The sequence below is a fragment of the Falco punctatus genome (assembly GCF_963210335.1).
Source record: "Falco punctatus genome assembly, chromosome: 9".
Classification (NCBI taxonomy): Eukaryota; Metazoa; Chordata; class Aves; order Falconiformes; family Falconidae; genus Falco; species Falco punctatus.
Window position 1 is genome coordinate 15332501 of NC_137589.1, and position 20610 is coordinate 15353110.

At 39.8% G+C, this 20610-nt stretch overlaps 1 protein-coding gene across 3 annotated transcripts in view; it reads left to right on the forward strand.

The window, feature by feature from the left end:
- The window catches only part of PHYHIPL (phytanoyl-CoA 2-hydroxylase interacting protein like), an 81126-nt gene that overhangs the window by 17852 nt on the left and 42664 nt on the right, over positions 1-20610 (forward strand). Inside the window, exon 1 of one of the 3 annotated variants that reach the window (XM_080402742.1) lies at positions 1178-1296. The exons of 1 other annotated variant lie outside the window; for it this stretch is intronic. The gene's annotated coding sequence lies outside the window, so the exon portion shown is untranslated. Of the gene's footprint in view, positions 1-1177; positions 1297-1336; positions 4606-20610 lie in introns of those variants that run through there. One more of the 3 variants, XM_080402740.1, reaches the window with a different exon arrangement.

The following is a 20610-nucleotide window of genomic DNA, read 5'->3' on the forward strand; positions in this document are numbered from 1 at the left end:
TCATCCATTGCAAAGATATAACATGACAGTCATATTTAGACTAAGTGTGAGAGGCAGATGTAGCAGAGGGGGTTTATATTTATATGAAAAATGAGGTGAAGTTTTGCATTTACATAACAAAAGCATTTATATTGTGTCAGATTCATTTCCAAGCCTCATGCCTCAGAGAAAATCCAAATTCTTGAATGAGAGGCCATAAAGCTGTTCAGATAGGCAAGCTATGAGAATCCAGGTATCAGCTTCCTTTAGATTTGGTATATTTAACTGGAGGGGACAAAAAATTCAGGCATGTATCACACTGTGATTTTAGTTGTATCTTCAGTTTTCAGGTGGAATACAAAAGCTAAATCAGGAAAGCTGAATCATGGCATTTGGAATTTATTACATGGAAGAAGGAGGGAAATCATTGATATTTTCTTGGTTTGGGTTTACATTGTTCCCAGTAGCTGATTCCTGCAGTGTGTAAGTGAAATTTTTTCTGTGACCTATGCCTTTCAGTGCAGGTGGTTTAGTGCCTAAAAGGCACCAATATTTACACAGATTGCACTAACCAGAAGGTATGTTAAAAACAAACCCAGAAACCATCAAAATTTGCATGATGGAAATATAGTGATTGATAAATATGTTATCATAAACATGATAAAAGAAAATTAGAAAGATATATGCTTCTTTATGCCCGTATAGGCACTGGACTTAATTTCATTTCCCCTTACAGGAACTGTATCTTTTGAAACAGTCACAGGAAATGCTAGAAGTCATTCTAATCTAAAACCTTAATAAGATTGTCTTTTATTGTAGGTCTACCTCTAAATTAAAAGCCAAGAGAATGTCAAATATCTCCTTTCTCATGCTGCTTGTTTGCAATCCTTACAAATTGTCATATAAATTATCCAGTTTGGTGTAGGACTTTCCTAGGTCTCAGTGCACAGTAAATAAAATTACAAGAAAATAATCAGATGGGCTACACAAAACCAATGATCATAGAAGATCCTAGCACAAATAAAGAGCTACCAGAAATCAGTTCTGTGTAAGAATAAAGAACTAAGAATAGCAGATAATAGGCTTGGGAAATTTCACGGAAGTTGATGGTGCTTGTAACATTGTGTGGTATCAACTTCGCTCTGTGGTCTCTTATAAAAGATTGTCACAACACCACAGCAGGGACAGCGAGGGAGATGGCATCTGTGTGTTGTGCGGTAGTGGGAAACACAACAAAACCTACTTTTCACTTTGGTTTTTTAGTCTGACATATCATTTGTGACGGCCTCTTCCCTGTCTACCAGATCTGTGTTTCCGGTGAGTGAATGCTACTAAGTTTTACGGCAAAGATGTTAGGATGTAAGTTTCCTTTCGGTTTTCTATACAGGTTGGGCTAAGTAAATCTTGAGAAAAAGAAAACTCTTAATTTACTTTCAGGTTGAATAGACACGTCTGCTGTGTTCTTACACCATGCTGCATTGCTTACTCCCCAGCAAAAACCATTTTTGATTACTCAGCTTGAAAGATCTCTCTATACTGACTGACCACTGACCCAGTTCTCAACTTCTGTTTTAGTTATGTTGTGATAGTTGCAACAAAATGACATTAAAACCAAATTGGAGTAAGTTGTATGAGTTTTCTCTGCCAGATTTTGGGGGGCTTTCCTCATTGTATCAGAAAGAATATTCATCCTACCTGACTTAAATATGTACATGGGGGGTGTATTGGGAAAGAAAGTCTCTTTCTCAGACCTTTCCCCCCCCCTAAAAAAAGAGATTCCAAGTAAGAGTTTCTGACTTTCTAGTCAATATTTAAATTGTTCAGAAGCTCCAGTAATTTTTGAAAGAAGTCTTCTGCCTTCTGCTTTCATTTCCTCCCTTTTAATAGGAAACTATTTGTTCCTGCATCTGAAAGTGAAGAAAAGTACACTTCATTAAGCCTGCAATTGTTAAGAACTCAGAAGTGTAGATTGATTAGCAAATACTCTACAATAGCTCTTATAATGGAGAGCTTTAAATAAATGGGGTTTAAACTATTCTTACAGTTTCTAGTGCTTTTTATACAGTCTAAACATGCTGTGTACACTATTCTTTGACTCTGCTGTGTTCCTGGAGGGGAATGAATTGGAATATTCTGAATGCCTTATGTAACGTATTTAGAGAACTTTTTTGTTTGTATCTTTGTTTGAATTTCTTGGACGGAATTAATTAATGGCAAAGTATAAAGGCCAACTTTGAAACCCTAGCTGACTTATACACTAGAGCTCAATTTGTATTCTACATCAAGGATATGTTTGGATTTGAAAGAAGGACACCATTATCAAAAAGATTTCTGTAGATGGCTCTGTTCTTCAGAGCACCAACTCTTTGCCACAGAAGTGTGATTTTAACATTTGGGTAATTCAAAAGGAAATTGATTTTTTGATCATGGTACATATTTAATTCCATATTAAAAATTAAATGCAGAACAGGAAATAGTAACTGATTTGGGATAGGAAAAAGTGCAAAGGTTAGAGTTGTTTAAAACAATGTTAATTTCAGAGGAAAAGTAGAAAAAAATACAGTCTGTAGCCTGCACTTTTATGGTCCTGTAGAAATCTGATGGGGTAACTGCTTTTAGGAAAGGGAAAGATTCTTTTTCTTTTCGTATCCATATTTGCATTGAAATTTTGTAACTATATTCCTTTGTGCAATAGCACACAACTGGAGTAATATGTAAAGATTAGTTTGTCAGTGAGTATAAATTTGTCTATCTTCATTGAAGACAGTGGAATAAAGATGATACACATCAGTTTGAAAGAGTATGATCAGCTGATCACTGCAGCAACGGGGAGGTCGGCAGGAGAATCCCGCCTTTTGTCTTTGCGGAAAAGGGGTTATTGATGAAATGCCATGTTCTGTTTTACAGGAAAATAAAGCACTATCTTAGAGTAAGCATGTGTGCTTTGCCCCTTTGCCTGCTCCGTTGGAGAGCAGATGGAGGTCCCACTTGCACACCTACGCTTTCATAGATTTCAGGTTCTACACTGAGGAAGGGCTTTCCTTGAAGGCAAAGCAACTCTACCGAAGTGATAACAGAGAAAATGAAAAAAACATAATCTGGGTCTGTAACACATACACCAGCTTCTGTTAAAGCTACTAGAATTTCCCCAGAGTATACAGTAGGAGCCACGGTAGCTCTCTGTCTGTATGTTGTGGGGCCCAGGGGAAGTTTGACATCCAGTATTTGTAGGAGACTAGACCAGTACCCATGTTACAGGTATAGGAGGTAGACTGCTCAACAGAGAAGGCCAGAGGGTTTCAAGTCCTTGTGTTAAGTTCGGGAAGTACAGGGGAATTTCTTCTAGTTTGGAGATCTCAAAGCTTGGAGAGGGCCAACCTTGCTGATTTTTTTTCTGATCGATTTCTTGAATTCTCAGGCCTTGAAGTTCGTGTAGTCACTCAAATCTGTGCAGTCAGCATAATGCTCTTGTAGCTCATATATATAGTGCCTAGCAGTAGGGTATTAAGACTTCTAGATAGATGAAAGATCTTGTTATGTTTTCCATGATTATCCTCCCTGTCAAAGAGAGATTAGACAGGAAGGAGTAGAGTGTTGATAACATCTTTAATGTTTTTGAATATGTTCAGGGTAGAGAGGATTCTTTTCTGGCTTTAAAATATTTTTCCCCTCGCACTAGGAACTTGCTTTTTCCGTCTCAAACTTTATGTATTTCCTGCCTCATTTATTTATCTCTGTGGCACCTTGGCATGGTCCCGAGAAATGTTAAACACTGTCCAGTCTGTGTCTTTAGAAACAGTGGAGCATTAAAGACAATTTTGTAGCATCAAACTCCAAGTAAGAATATTTATCACAGTCCCATTGTATTACCTTGTCTTATTTTGCTGATACCAGCGAACATCCATATTCGACAAGAGACAGGGAATTAGGATACAGACAGTAGCCAATGCACAGAAAGTAGCCCAGCTTCTCTGGCCTATTTGATACTGGGCGGTCATGGATTTCCTCCAGAGCTGTCAAGAGCACTGTGGACAAGCCCGTGTTTATCCTCCTGCAGTACAATGTGAGCAGTGGCACAGAAAGGCTGCTGGGATCCTGCCAGAGGGCCCCACAAAGGCAGTCAGATCACCTCCCTGCAATGCAAATATGATGACAGTGGTGGCAGGGGAAGCCTGGTTGAGCAGCCTCCTCCTCCTCTCCCCTGTTCAACCTCCCCAGTTCTGCTGCTGGGAGAATATATGCACTGAGAGGGAAGGTCACCAGGAGTGCTGACTGCAAAGGGATTTTGGGAAGCAGGCTGCCTTCAGAGCTCAAAGCTCATACTTTGGGATGGGACTAGGAGCAACCCAGGTGCCTTATGGATCCTTCACTTCAGGTGCCTTTGATGTTTGTCTAGTGGCCAGAGTGGGAAGGACCGTTCCCCGCACGAGGCCCCAACACAGCTTCCAACAAAACCTCTCTTCTTTGTGCCTGAGTGAGGGGACTGGTGGGAGCTGGGGGAGGAGCGCCAGGAGGGCAGTGTGGAGCCCTCTGCGAAGGGAAGGGCCCATGGAGAAGTTGCTATCTCCAGCGTGAGTGGGGGCAGCTCCTCAAGCAAGGATCCCAGCCGGTCACCCTGTGCGCAAGGTACGGCACTCCTGGGGCAGAGGGAGACTGGAAAGAGGGAGGAAAGGGAACTAGAAAAGAGCTGAGCAATCAGGAGAGGAAGATGACTGAGAGAGAGAAACCAGGATGGAGGGGCTTGGAAGAACATGACCCACTGCCCGAAGGGAACATTCTCCTGCAGATTCAGTGAGAAGCTCAGATATGTGGAAAGTAGGAAATGCTGAAGGATGAAGTCATTTTAGAATTAATGGTTTGATACAATTCTGAGTGTGCAATGGCTGAGGGATTTGCATGGGAACACCCATGTTATACAGGCAAACCTGATGTGCATTTTTCTTTAAATTTTTATTCTGCTTACATTAAGTATTTTGCCTGGTTCCCACATGTCTCTGGAGTTTAACAACATGAAATTGTATTCTTCTACATTGCTGATCTTCTCCTAAGCCATGAAGTTGGAAAATTGTTTAAAAACAACTTTAAAAACCAAAAGCTTCCCTTCCTGAAATCAGTAAGTAAGGGATACATGGCACCTCAGTCTATCAGGTTTCCCATCTGTTGAAAAGTTTATGGCTGCTTCCATGAAATGAATACATTTATTTATTTTTGCATGAGGGGAGTACCTGTATGTGATTCAGCTATAAGATATAAGAGATGGTGTCTTCTTCTGAAGGGATGGTTAGACCTGCTCTTTAGCATGTGACAAAGCTCAAATATGGTTTGTTCTCTCAGACTTGAATGCCTTTGGATCCCAGATGCTCAAGGATAAAGGTTTTCTTGTTTGTATGTTGCTTGTTTTGTGACTGGAGTTTTATTTATTTGTATATGTACAGAATGCTCCATTCTCCTGGGTGGGATATCAGACTATTGATTTTGACACCTAGTTTCAGGCATAGGTGCTCTGGCTTGTGCAGCTGAAGTGTCTTTGTTTCAAGTCCCCTTAGGATTGTAAAACCCAGTGGAGCAGTGCTTCATTGCAAAATGAAGAGAGAATAGTACTTGGCTTTATAAATTTCTCAACGCCCCACACTCTATGTCAAATTCCTGCATATAACCTTCAGTTTTCATAATTCTCACGTGGTTCAGCATACTTGGATTTACTGATATTTATTTTTCATTTAAATTCTTATTGGAAAGCTAATTATGTAGGGTGTTAAGTTCCAGCTGTCCTTATTTTGGTACAAGATTGTTTATTGCTTGATGAAGAAAATTTGTCCAAAATAACACTGTATATGTCATGGCAGAGTACTTTCTATACAAAATGATATTTTACAGTATTTCCCTATCAACATGTCTCCTAAGACTTGCCTGGCGCTTGGAAGGCACACTGGAGACAGCTGGCCAGTACAGCCATGGCTTAAGCCTCATCCTGTCACTATCAAACACACAAAACACCGTATGCAGGATAGGAGCTTTATCATGGACTGGCTACAAACCAGACTTAAGTCACTAGGTAGCATCTCCTCGAAGAAAGGAATCAGAGCTGGGAACAGCAGATATAATGATGCATATCAGCCATCTCTGAGCAATGTGTGGGCATACTCATTCAGGCTGATGGGGCTCTCCCATGTCCTTGGGACACTGGAAACACCTTGGGAGAGAACAAGTAGTAGATTCATCCCACAAATTCTTTACAGTCCAGCCAGGCTGGTGATGGCTGCATGAGGCCCTTCTTCCACCTCTTTGGTAGATACAAACGAGACAGCTTACAATACAGCCTGGGTCTCCAGCTGGAAGAGAAGCGGTGAATTCTTGGGGTGGTTGGGCTCCCTACTCCTCTGTCTTTGCTAGGGCTGGCCCATCCCCGTGAGCTCTTCGCTTCTCTCAGGCAGTAGGCTGAACCCAGGCTGGCAGTAAAAGAATCATACCCACCTCTGCCATGGTCTGTCTTGGCTGCCTGCTGCTAAAATCAGTCTGCTGATACCTCACTTTCTAGAGCAACATTTCAGAATCTTCATTTTCATTCAGAAGGTGCAGTTTTATGTTTTGGGTTTTGGTGTAATGGAATGTTGCAGTTTGATATTTCTGTACAGATCTTTAAGCTTTCAGGCTTAAGAGATAGGGTGGAGAATGTATTTACCTTTTTTGTGTTTATGACAATAACTGTGAATGTAAATAGCTATGTTAATGAAGCTTATTGAAAGTATTTTATTAGGGAATGTGCAAATCCTTAACTTTTCAGGAAGAAAGAGTAAATAGCCCTTCTCATATTTGCATGTGAAACTACAAAACTTAATTTCCTATGTATGTAAGAGCATTTTTGTTTATCGTAGTAGACAAAGCACTTGAATAAGTCATTTTAGTTCGAAGCAGCACTGTCATTTAGTACTGTAATTTTTTTCTTCCACTGCCTTACATTCCCAATTCTTTCATAAAAGACAGCATACGATTTTGTGAACGTCAAACTAAAAATATGGGTGATGTTCTGTGGGTAGAATCCTCATTTTGGAAGTTGGTTTGGAAAGTAGATAAGCACCATTACTAATGAATGGAAAATTTTCTTTACCTGAGTAGCCATCTAGTTTTACTAGTGGCTTGATAGGACATTTTGTTGCATTTGTTTTAGAATTTCTCAGTGTTAAAAAGCCGGTTCACTCTGTGGTTCACGTACGTACATGCTAGCAGCAAGATACTAGTGGACAACGTAGAAATAAATAAAAATGAGGAATTGATTAACTCAGGGCATTTTCATAGGTCCTGAAAATAAATATAGGTTTACATCACCTTATTAAATCTAGTGTGTTCATTTTCAGTGAAATGGACTAAAAGATCAAGCCAAGTGTTATAGTATATGTTTTGAGTTTGCTCCAGTTCTGTTTGTTGCTATTTGCATCTGTAAATCAACCTTTCTAAAGCTTCACAGACAAAATTTCTTTAAAATCTCACTAGCTTTGGCTCTTCAAAATGATGATGGTTTAGTTGATGTCATGATAATTTTTTAGTATAGAGGCCTTTCTTCTATGGGAACATATATGCCATAAATATAGAATATGGGGCTCTGGGAGTTATTCCAAGTTAGTAGTTGTGTAGGGATGACACTTGGAAGAGCAGCGGTGGTGGACTGACGTGCAGAGAAAAGGCCTTTGAAGAAGGTGGAGGAAGATGAGTAGGCACGCTCCTCACAGAGAGAGATGTCATGGCAAAATAAAAACAGAACATGACTAGAAGACAGAAACCTAAAATCAGATTTTTATATTTTTCTTTACTAGTAGAAGAATTTAGTAATTCTTTGCGTAAGGGTTGTAAGAGATCCACAGAAGGAAACCTCATGGCAAGAAATAGTTGCTGAAAGGTACCCCACTGAGGTCTAATGCCGTTTTTATTTATAACGTTGTCTTTGTTGTTAACTCCAATGGTTATGAAATGTATCAAATTCATGTGAAACAGAAACAATTCCCTTCATCCTAAAACACTAATTTTAATATCCTTCCTATTTGTAACAGCAACAAAAATATGTTGGAAATAAATTTTTCCTTTTTATGGAGGCACATACGTACATGACCCATAGAAACCAAGTCTTACATTAACAGAAACTGTCACGTGCACTTGACAACAGCAGGCCTGTGTCTTTTCCTTTGAGTCAGCTGAGAAAAAGCGTAATGTTGAGCATTGCACTGGTCTTTCTCTAGATAATTCAAAGTGTAAATTATTTCACTATTATTTCAGTTACCCCATACACTAGATTTCAAGAAATCAGGTTTATGTATACAGTATTTAAGCACCCATGAAGACCTGCTGACATTTGCTGGGATTACACATAAAATCCTGTTGTGGGTGCAGAGAATACTCAGCTTCTTCCTCCAAAAGGCTAGTCATATCATCACATATGATGAGATATTTATTGAGTACAATGTTAACAGCTACCATATTGCTGTACTCCCACGTTGACGCAAATGTTGGCAAAAACTACTGTGCCAGCTGCCCACTTATACACTCCAGTTGCACCTTTGCTATTCCTCAAATCTACAAATTGCCATTCTCATCCAATTAATGCTCAAACACTGGGGTTTTTTTTCTGCCTCACATATTTAGCAGATTTATGTTAGAAAATAAAAAATGAAGATGGATGCACAGGACCTGTCAAACCAGAGCAAAGCCGGCAAAGTCAAGATGTTTTTGATGCCAGAAAATGCCCTGGAGTGGTCTGTGGGAGTATTATGAGAGAACCAAGGATTAGTGCAGAGATTGAGGAGATTAAACCTTAATTAAAATGAGCACTTGTATACAGTACATATGGCAGACAACTATTCCTACAGCTGTAATGGCGCAGAAGACTTCCTGCAGTTACACAGGTCCTACCTCTCATGCTCCCAAGGAGTAGGTTTCTGCAGTGGCTGCTGCAGGACACATTGTTTGGGTCAGTGTAGAAACATGCAGCTACAGAAGACTCCCCATAGCATGGCGCTTCCCTGTAACAAGATCAGGTGACTTCCATAATCAGCATTTGTATCCAAACGGCACACGCATTTTTTACCCTCCTGCTCATAGACTGTGCTGTTCCAGCCCATGATGGTGTGTTTACTATCAAGCCAAAGCGTGGGAGCTGCGCTCCCCTCCTGAGTGCATGGAATTGCAGATGATGATCATTTCTGATAATTTTTTTCTTTAGCAGTTATTTATCTCAGATTTAAGATGGTCTCTGCCTGCGGACCTCCAAAATATGCTACAAGGGCCTATCAAAGACTTGAATTTGTATCCCTTTTTACTTCTGAGTATGTTTACATGATTTTCTGATGGAGTTATATTTCTTATGCTTAAAAAGCAAAAACAATCAATTTAATTTGGTGCATGCTATTTCTATGGTTGCATAATCATTTTTCTCTGTCCATGAAGCTTTATTTTCATTATCAGGAGGAATTTTATACTCTGTAGACTTAAGATGAACAAGAGGCATGTAAAGATCATACTGTTGTGGTGGTGATTGTCAAAATGAGAGGAAAAAAAGTGAAGCTTTTGATGTATAGCCTTTCAGAACTTAGTGGCCACTGCAATATTTTGAAACACAGAATATCAAAACATATCTAAATTGCACATCAACAGCTTTCCAAAATATGAGCAGTACTGTTCTTGTCTGCAGTTAGTGTACTAATAGGGGTTTTTCTGCTGCTTGAATGCTTTCAAAACTTCTGATGTTACAATCCACTGCTATCCAATGTTTTATTAATCTTAGTAGGACTTTTACTGGAGATACGAAATATAAGTAGGCCGAAATTAATCTTTTCAGCAGTTCTTGCTGTACACTTGCGGCTGTGTGGAACTATTTACTCTTAAGTAGAAACCTGAAGGTTCTCTACATTGCAATGGTCTTCACCAGTACTCCCCTCTGATCCTCGTCGGTGTTCTGCGGTAATGCTATTTTAGGGACATGTTTGATAGTTTAGAAGCAATGTCTAGAAATAGACATCCACATGGGCATCTCTTAAAGCAGTGGGGCTTCTGCTGCTCAGTCTCTCTGATAACTTCATTCCTTTACTTTATTCAGGGTTGCTTGAATATAAAACATTCCTCCACATCATTGCCAAATTATTTGTTTATAGTTTCAAGGCATATTATGTTTAAATAAAGTGTCATAACAGGTATAAACTAATTATTTGAATCAACATTGAAATACAGTACTATCAAGTTCCAAGTGTCATTTTAGGATGTCTTGTAGTGAAAATCCTTCTGTGCTGTTCTACTGAGGCTAATTGGGCTGGATCCTTTGATTTCATCCGCTGCATGGAAGTCAGTGAACTTCATGCTATCTCTCTGAGAAGAAAGAACATAATCTCTGTCTTAGGGACTTCTTAAGAGATATTTTACCCATACAATTTTCCTTACCTTCTATTCCTTACTTTACAAATACATAGGTGTTGTATATAAATAAAAAAACCATTTCTGTAGCATATGCAATGTTATTAGGTGAATGAATAAAAAAGACAACTTGGCAAAAGAGGGTTGAGAGGGGGAGAAGGAAAACCATTACTTCAGTGCAGAAGGAAAAGCAAAAAGTTTGAAGAAGCAGACAAAAACTTACTTTATTATTTTAAAAGTCACTAATGTTGCTTATTGGAATTCTAATGTCTGCTGGGGCATGTATAGAAAACAGCTAAGAAATCTCAGCTGTCTGGTGACTGCCAAATGATACTGCTCTGTAACCACTGCCTCCAACACAAATAGCTCAGCTACATTTAAGTATCTTTACTGGAGGCAATCAGTCACATATGGAACAGATCAGTTATAAATAAAGGTCTGCCATTCATATACGTTCAGTTATTTCGGCAACTAAGCTATATTTGTGTCCAAAAGAAATATTTGGGTAACTGAATGTCTCCCTCGTAGAAAGAGTGGAGAAAAAAGAAAAGCACACATTGTTAGCATAGGTGAAGAAATAATTGGAATTCAGTGCCTGGATGCATTTAATCTTCAGAACCAAAGCGTTGCCACCCTGTGCAACCTTTTGAAAGACATTGGCGCCTTAGGCTTAAGTACCTAATGTCACAGTGAATGAAAAGATCCAAACAGCCGACTTACTGCTTATGATGGGAAACAACACAGCAAGCAGAAGGAAGAGGAGCACTGTAAGAATATTATAAAAAGCTTCCGGAATAGTTTAAAGAAAATAGTTAATAGAAAATATATTTTTGAGCAGAAGGTTAGCTTCTTGAAATTCCCATGTCTTTGTGTTTCTCAGTATGACAATAACAAAATGCTTTAAAAACATCAAATTTTTTTGCTATCAATGTCTGTTTCATAAAGAACAGTTGTTTCAGAAACTTCAAGTCACGTAGGTATCTGCACACTGTAGGTTACCAGCTCTCCAGAACTGTTTCAAGGAGTCTGTCTAAGAACTCAGTTGCATATATAGCACCAGTGAGACACACAGATTTACTTGCTGGGCATGGGACAGCAAAGCAGGAGACTTTCAGTGCTGGTGTGTGCAACAACAGCACCAAGCAACAGGCCCAGACAGCTCAGTAGAGCTAAAGCCATCAGCAGCTGTGGCAACAGGTCTACTCGCATTTAGCAATTCAGTAAGAAACATGGGAAAATTTCATTTTCTTAACTGACTGAATCTAGTCAGATGATTAGTATGTCATTACTGTCTTTCCTCCATGAAACAAGAACAGTATATCTTCCCCTAGGTTTTGGTTTTTGTTTTCTTTTCCTCCTTACTTTCCCTCTTCTTGGACATTCTCTCTACCTTACATTTCAGAGTTATTCTGCAGTGCTTAAGAGAAGACAGGTGCAAGTCCTGTGAATTTTTTCTGCCTGTGATATTTCGTTGTAAATGAAGCTAGTGTTAGCAGCTTTAACCTTTGTTATTCCTTGAGTTTGGCCTTGATCTTACTGCCAAGGAAATACACATCAACCAATATTTTGCATTTTAAGGAAAAAATGCAAACAAAAAAATAAAAAATGGACAAGCTTTTGGTAAAATATGCGTGTTTAGGCTGTGTTTTCCGTTTGAGAGGCTGACAAATTCCAGCATGAAAAACATTTTAACATTAACGAATTTCAGAATTACAGTTTCTTGAATAGAAAACAAACGCCCGGATATGAGCCCTTTTGTTTTGTTTTGTTGAGTCTAGCAATAGGGAAGAGGTGAAATTTCCTTAGTTGCTTGTATTTTTAAGAATCCAGCCTTTACCAAAGCATTATTCCAAATCCTTCATTGAATAATATGCATAATGATTTCTGTTTCTGTGAGTCTCATCACTGGCAAGTTTGTTCATTAGAATGTATATGAAGGACAAACATAGAAGGAACAGAACACAGTTGAACTGAATTCATAAAAAAGTTTGAGCAAATGCTGGTGGATTTTTTTTTTCAGTATTTTCTCAGCTCTCTTAAGAATCAATTCAAATCTTATCTAAAAGCAGTGAAAATCGTCCATCACTTATTAAGTTTTGTGAATCTGTGAGCCCTCTATACCTCATGCTCAGAAGTAAAGACAGGACAGACCCTCTCCTTATTTTGACCTTTATTTCATAGGTATGAAACTTTTTGAGATATTCTCATATTACTACAAACAGCCTCCACACATTAACACTGTTAATCTCTCTGGTATGTTCAGGTCTTGCATGTGTTGGCTTTCTTCCATTTTATCTGAGCACAATGTTCTTAAACCTTGCAGTATGACCCATGATATAGCAAAGGAAGTTAAATAAAGGAACAGAGCAGACAGTAATAAATATGAATGAAAAGGACAAAAGGGCCTCTCTGCATTTTCCATCCATTCTGCTACTCTTCCATCTTTTCCTTTATCTTTTACATTCTCCTCTCTCTGCTATCAAGATTTTAAACATGTTAAGTCATCCCCTCTCTCTTTCTCTACTATAAGCATGAGTTATCAGGAATAAGCAATAATGAATGAATGCACACTTCCTTAGAAGCAACAAGCAACACACTTAGGGCAGGAGCTGCTGATGCAGCACATGAGACAGAATGTAGCATGGCACAGTTTCATAAACCAGCATGCAAAACATGTCAGGCTGTGTGTCACCACATGGTAGCTGGTAAGGAATAACAATGTGTTTTTCTCCAACCTGAACCTGACCCAGGAACAACCCACCTGCAATCTCTAGGCCCTAGTTTTTGGAGCTTTTTGTTCAGTTTTTTTTTTCGTTTTATCTAGGATTAAATCTTACTTGCTTAGTTGCCTCCTGTTTCATTCAATGAACATCTGGTTGGCTAAATACCAGGTAGTGGGTTTTCCACATGGGATTCTGTGGTAAAGTGCAACTCTTCTTTAAGGTTCTTATGTATATGTAAAAAACAGTGAATTTTATTTCTGTTGGCTTTTTATTAGCTTTGGATATTCAGAAAAGACTTTCAAGATGGCAATACCTATGCTGAGCTCTAGACCCCCTGCTGTTTTGCCATTCAGGTTCTGCTCTTTACGTGTTTTCTTCCTCAGTCCTTACGTAAGGATTACATAAGAGAAGACTCTAGTCTCCAAAATCATTTACCATATTAAATAGCAACTACCATCAATGGATCTTTATCAGCTGCCTGGAGCAGAAAGGAGACACATGGCTGTACATTTGGAAACCAATTGTTTACAGTACTCATCAATGCTTGCTGCCAGTCATGGGCAGATGTCATCAACAGTCATTATGCAGCTCTGAAAATAGAATCAAGCTTGACCTGGACAGGTCCTCAAACAATTGATAAACTGCCTTTGAATGACGGAAATGTGTGAAGTCCAGTCTCTCCATCAGCCTTCTGCTGCTCAGGGATCCTGCAGACCCAAAGCTGTGGTAGTGCGGGCAGAGGGTACTCACTTGGGGTGTATGTGTCAGGTGCTCGGCCAGGATGTACATGTCAAGCTGAAGTCTCCACATTCCTAAGAGTAATGGTTTCTCTGTGCCCCTGATCTGTCCTCATGGAGAGAAGCATGACCAGCATGTGCCTGCTGATCCCTGCAGCAGTGCCATGCCATCTCTGGAAATGGCAACTAGTATTTGCCCCTTGTTCTTCCTTTTTCTCTTTTCCATCAGAAACCACTGATAAGCAAAGAGTGAGCAGGAGAAAGCACTTTGGGGAGAAGAAGGGCAAAGAGCTTTTGAGAGCACCTCTGCCATGTGTGTGCTTCTTTGGCTGTCCCATCCACTGTGCTGTGCCCTGGGAAGGGAAGAAACAGCATCAGAATGCAGAGGGGCTCCTGTGCCTCTGTCTTGCCCACTTTCCCAAAGCATGTGAACTCGGCATCAAGAGCTGGTGTCATGGCTTTGGCAGCATTCCTGCAATTGTGTTGTGTGGAGAGGGACAGCCTTCCATCTTCTCATATCCATATGTTTTCCCAAACCTGGCTTCCTCTGCCTAGCTCTCCCAAGAGGGTAAAGAATACAGAGTGGCTTCCTTACCCCTTCCTTCCCCTGCCCTCACACCAGGCCCAAGAGGAACACTGCTTTCTCCCTTTCTTTCAGAAGTGCTGGTGAGCACAGGCTGTTGCAGTCCACCGCTTACAATGCCTTGGCATCAGCAGTGGTCAGCTGCTCCCGTGCTCCTGTTTGCTTGCTGACGTGTGGCACAGGGCACGAGAGAAAAGCAATGTTATGCTTCTGAAATGAGGCACAGCAAGTGTTGTGTGCCCACAGCTCCAGCCCAGCCTGCCAGTGTTTGTCTGCTCTTTAGTTAGACGGCAGAACATTATAAGTGACTTAGTTGCTCCCCTGTGCAAACCCCTCTGATCTCCAGCAGGCCTGGAAGACATGATTTAAGGCTGTAAGAAATGTGTTGCTTAGCCTTTTTGGAAGTGCACAGCTAGTGTTCATGTGATAATGTCATCTTTGAAATATAAGAGTGCTTTGTAAAGGTTACCAATACTGTGGAATGTAATGACAGGAAAAAATAATTTTTAAGATATGTCTCTGCAAGAATGGTACTCTGTTTGTTAGAAATAGCCAGCAGTCCTCCCACAACAGAAGAGGGCTGGATATCTCTGCGATTTGCTTCGCCTCCTTTACAGTCTCTAGAAGGGTGCATGCAGAGGGGTTTCTCTACTTGTTTGTTTACTTTCTCAAAACAAAGAAGATACCACAGCAATAACCTTTTGGCAACAATAATGTTGCGCTGAATCTAAGATTTTTATGAGCTGTATAGCAGAACATACTGTTATGCTTTATCTGTGCAGGGAGTGATCTCTTTATTTAGCAGTAGTTGCAGCAACAGAAATGTTTCTGGCTACAGTTTTTGTGCTTTTCGAAGCATTCTCCTCCTTTTTGGTTGTTCTTGAAGTTGTGACATGAGATCAGGGAAGCTTAAGAGCTTAAGTGACTTCTTAGCGTACCATCATTTCAAGATGAATAAGCGTTCATGAAGACAGCCTGTGGGAAGGGAACTGATGTACTATTTGAATGCCCTGACTTTATAATTCATACAAAACTCTCTCGGCAGGAGTGTGCCCAGTGCTGAAAACTTTGCCTTTGGGTTCAGATGCATCAAGCAGTAATAAGACTCCATGGCTAGCTGAGGGGGAGAAAGAGGACAAAACAATTTAAAAGCAATAAAAGAAGATACCCATGATCATTGTTGTAGCTAATCTTTTGCTCCTGCAGCCTGTGGAACCACCACATAATAGGTTGGAGAACTGACCCTGCTCTCAGTTGCCTGCCTTGCAGCTGCGTGCCGGGTTGCAACCTCAGTTTGGGAACGACTGGCTCAAGGAGAGGCAGCTGGGTGCTCTGCTCAGCTCTGTTTTGAGATGAGCAATTTTCTATTGAGGTTAGTGAGAGTTTGACAGTACAAGGAGTTGAGACCACCATCCCTAGAGAGGGTGGAGAAATCCAAAATAAGAAGATATGGGTAAGACCATGCGTTCTCTCTAAAACTGGTTGCATGATCTATATGGATATATTTGTCAATTTGTCAGTGTTTTTTCCCAGCAAGATACAAGAAGGAGGTTTTACTCCAAGATGAATTCAAAGTTTGCATGAAGTTTGCATAATATTTCCATTTAGACAGTGCTGTCAGGCAGTCATTTTAATGAGTACTGAAAATCCCAGACTAACTGTAGTCTAATCCCACCACTTGCTTCTGTTTCTGTGTTGACACCCCTGGCACCTCCCAGGCATTTGCCTTCTGCAACAAAACAGCTGCACACTGGGAGTGAGCATCTTTGTCCAAAGTGTCTGCTATTTAATAACGCTTGCTGATAACAACAGTTCTCAAAAGTTCTAGATGGCACTATTTCAAATAGTGAAGCACTATGCACCAAAATAAAACCAAGACTCAGATATCTTGATTTTCCCCATGTTAACCATCATATTCATTGTGTATATTTTCAGATAATTTTTTGTAACATTAAGAAGGTAGTTTTGAACTACCTGATGAGAGGAGCGGGGGACCAACCACTGCTGTCACAGCTGGGCTTCCCAATTTGTGTCTCATTTGTCAGTAAGCATCCCTTATCCCTCCTAAGCATGGGAAGAAGCCCTGAAAACATCTTGGAGCAACTTCCCGTGTTTTCTTGCTGAATTATTTGCTGTCACTTTTTTATCAGACGTCACTGCTCCTGTACTGGAAGCAGGAATGTTTGCTTGTAATTCAGGTAGAAGCTAGTCAAGTGCATTTTTGCTGTTTGCGATAGCCCTGTTATTAATTCCTGAGAGCATAAGACTTAGTGGTCAGGCTATAGATAGCCTATGGGTCTGATAGCTGCTAATCTTATTAACCCTTGGACTTAGCTTGATTTATACTTCATTTGTCGTCGTCCCCCCCTAGTTTATAGTGATGTATTCAGCTTTAAGAAAGAATAAACCACAGGGTGGATGGTACAAAAATGGTCGTGAAGCATTTTTGCTCTGACCTCAAACTCTCTGCAGACAACGGGGAATTTGAATGTAATTTAGTGCAAGTGGCACTCATTTATATTGTACTATTAGGCAAATATGAATAGTCCTTGGTTGCCACTAAAGAATTTCAGTTTTCCATCTCTCCTTAGGCTCACTCTGTGCCATATAGACCTTTTCTGAATAATTTTTATGAATGTTTACACACAGGTAGCAATAAGTTTCTATAGTTCTTATTATCAATGAGCCGTCAGCTCTGCTCCAAAAATACACACAGGTTTCAGTACTGTCTTAATACCATGGCTAATTCATTCCCAGCAGGAGCTGTTTAGTGGTATACACAGAAATTAAGGCAGGGTATGTGCTCCGTTTTTGTATGACATTAGCTATATCACTGTAGATGTGTGTATAATTAGGCTGGTGCAACCTCTAAATTAATTTGATGTCCCTATGGCTATAAAATATGTTTAAAAGGGTAGTGACTGTTGTAAGAATTTAAGGAAATAAACTGTAGCGGTGTAGCTATTGCCCATGCAAAATAGTAGGACTAATCTAGATGACTAGCATTCAAAGTACAAAACTCTGTATGGCTCCACCATTACTTTGGTTCCTCTCCTGGATGTGCTATCAAAAAACTTTTCTGTCTCTGTCTTGATTTCAGCTGGGACAGAGTTAATTTTCTTCTCAGTAGCTGCTGCAGTGCTGTGTTTTGGATTTGGTGTGAGAACAATATTAATAACACACGGATGTTTTTGGTTGTTGCTAAGTAATGCTTATACTAAGTCAAGGACTTTTCAGTTTCCCAGGCTTTGCCAGTGAGAGGGCTTTATCTCAACCCACCAGTTTTCTCACCTTTACTCTTCTGATCCTCTCCCCCATCTCACTGTGTGGGGGAGTAAGTGAGTGGCTGCATGGGGCTTGGTTGCCAGCCAAGGTTAAACTGGACATGGGGGAAGCTTCTAGCAGCTTCTCACAGAAGCCACCCCTGTGGCCCCCTGCTACCAAAACTTTGCAAAGCAAACTCAATACAATTTAATTTCACTAAATATAACTAACTGCTTCAACACAGAAAGCAATTCTTGTTTGGCCTTTTTGCTATCCTCTACCTTACTTCCACTCCCCACCCTAGAAATGACCATGTGGATGTCATGTGGTCAAACCTAAAAAAGTAATGTCAGTGGCTAAATTGAATTTATGTGGAGATATTAATCAGAACCTGTCATTGAGACAGATGGGAGTAGATGAGGTTAGACTAAAAATGGAGAAAAATAAGAACAGAGAGAATTAAGAAGATGAAAAATAGTGGTATTAAAAGGAAAAAAATAGAGAAATAACTTTAGTAGATTTGGTAAAAAAGCTCATGTAGGATATCAGGTTAGCAATTAGCATGGAAGAAACAGAAAAAAATAAAAGAAAAATAACTTACAGATGATGGGCTTTTGATGCAAGTTCAGTAGTTAGATAAGCAGTAATCAGGCAAGTCTGAAAACAGCCCCATGTTCCATCGCACATGAGCCACTGTCAGACCTCTGTCACTAGTCAACAGCTGTGCCTGGATAAATGACCACTTGTTCTGCTTTGCAGCCAGCACTGGCCCTGTGAGCCCGTGTAGATTAAGCCCCCTGAACTTTGGAGAAGGAGGGGAGGGGTTAGTGTTAGCCTAGGAGAGAGAGTTTTGCCATTTTTATTTGCTGTTCTCTCATTTCTCATTCTAGAATATATTGCAGATTATCAGAGATGGCTGTTGCACACACATATAAGAATAATTTAGGGGGAATCATTCACAAAGACTAGATTTAGCTTCAGGATCCTTTTCTCCCCCTAGCTTCCTGCAGAATCAAGAGAACGCATTTTCTCTGGGGCAACTCAGAGCACCTACAATAGCTCCTGTTGAAACACTTCTGAGGATTTTAGGACTTCCCACTGGCTGTGGAAAAATTCTAAGGCAAATAAGCTCCTTAGGCTTTTGCAACTATCCTCCTGTGCAGCCTGGTTTAAAAACAAGGAGCAGTGAATCAGTCACAAACAGATTTTGGAGTCAGTTCTATGATTTTCAAGGCTCACAGAATGCCACAATTCCTCCACTGACTAAGCACTCAGGGGCACTGCAGACGTACAGGAACTTGAAATCTGTAAGGATTGCCATAGTATCAATAAATAACTTACTGCAAGGCTGCCGTATATTCAGAACACAAGTAAAGGCGATAGGATGTCACTCAGAGCAGAACATGGTTTAATTAAAATGCTTGTGGATGTTAATAACAAAACAGTGCTATAAAATAATGGTCACTTGATTGCCTGCTCATGTAGTCTCTCTATCCAATCTGCCTGTATCTGGGTGCTAAGTAGACATAAATTCCTACCACAGCAAAAACATGTAAAACACACCTCTTAATTGCTGCTTCTAATGCATTTCCTTGTGAGATTCTAATTGTGGCTCACATAGTTAAATAATCATAGATCTGAAAGAGGTTGTAGTAAGTGACTATAAGTCAAGTGAGAGAAATTTAAAGCTAGTCTTAGTCTGCATGCAGACTCTGATCCATGGAGAGGGAATGTCTGCGTGTTTCTCCTCTCATTCATTTAACATAATTTTCCTTCTTTTTCCTTAGCAGTTAATTAGCTGTGTTCATGGTAGCAGTGGGGAATAAGACAATGGTGTCTTTCCTATCTTGCCATGTCACCTCAGTCATAACAGATCTTGATGGTACAAAAGCTGGCAGGCAGCAACATTAATCTAGAACGACCATCTTCTGTGCCTCTACAAAAAGCTTGAGGCCTATAATTGTAAGAGAACTAGATCAGTAGATGACATGGAGGACTAGTCACTTAGACTTCCTTTATTAACTACATATATTACCTCCTTCTTAGCTGTCTTTTTGAAGACTTTTGACATCATCTATTGAAAGGATGTAGTATTATAAGGAAAAGCCATTGTGGAAAGGGAAAGGGCAGTAGAAAAGACTCAAGAAGGTACTGTAATGGAAAGCTAGCAGAAATGTGTCTTGTTCCAATGAAAGTGGGAAACACTGAAGAGAGAACATATCACTGTGGGTTGCTTAAGCAAGTAAAATATGAACCACACTGGAAACAGAAAACTGGAGGGCCACCAGAACAGGCTTTTATATTCCAAGTTTAGTGCACGTGAGAAAAACAGGGACAGCATGAGGATACAATGAAACAGTTCCCAAGAGGTTAAAGATAACATGGGGAGGCTATGTTGTAAGTCCTGGAGGTACAATGATGAAAAAGCACTTGACCAAGAAAATACTAATTGTAATTAATTTGTAATAAGAAGATGAATTTTGAGATCGGTTCTTTTTCCCACTAAAACTAGTTGGACTTTTGCCATGAAGTTTATTGGGAAAGGGATTAAACTTTGAATAATGGTTTGGTTAAGAAATCATTGATGTAATTGTGAACTGTTGGAAAAAAGTAACTAATGAAATATCATCGCTACAACAAATGCATCCAAGGTGTCCCTTCAGGTATTTTTAGAACTGATGGAACAACTAGTTGCCAAAAGAAACACCACAGAGAATTGAGGAAATATCAGGAGACTAATGTCACAAGTCTTTAAAAATTGAATTAAAAGTAACTATGGAAACTATTGTCTTATGGGCATGGCTCTAAATTGAAATAAATACTATAAATATTAAAGCAGAAGGGGAAAATGTATTCATATGGAGGTGAATAGTATAATGAGAGCCAGATATGACACAGGTGTACCACAATAAACTAGATCCAGGCAAAT